Below are 216 nucleotides of genomic sequence, written 5' to 3'. Positions count from 1 at the left end.
CATGCCTACGTCAGCCCAAAGTGACCAAACTAGTCAAACCAAGTTCACAAGAATTAATGTCTTGTAACGGAGAAGTTCCTAGAATAATTGATAAGGCGGGAGTGATTCCGGGTATATGACAATGCAGCGGATAAAATGGTAATTAAAATGTAATCGTAAATTGTATGAGGTAATTGCGTAAGAGGTAATATTTGTTAACAACAAAATAAATTCTTA

The sequence above is a fragment of the Penaeus monodon genome, chromosome 15 (genome assembly GCF_015228065.2).
Source record: "Penaeus monodon isolate SGIC_2016 chromosome 15, NSTDA_Pmon_1, whole genome shotgun sequence".
Classification (NCBI taxonomy): domain Eukaryota; kingdom Metazoa; phylum Arthropoda; class Malacostraca; order Decapoda; family Penaeidae; genus Penaeus; species Penaeus monodon.
This window is presented reverse-complemented; position numbering follows the sequence as displayed.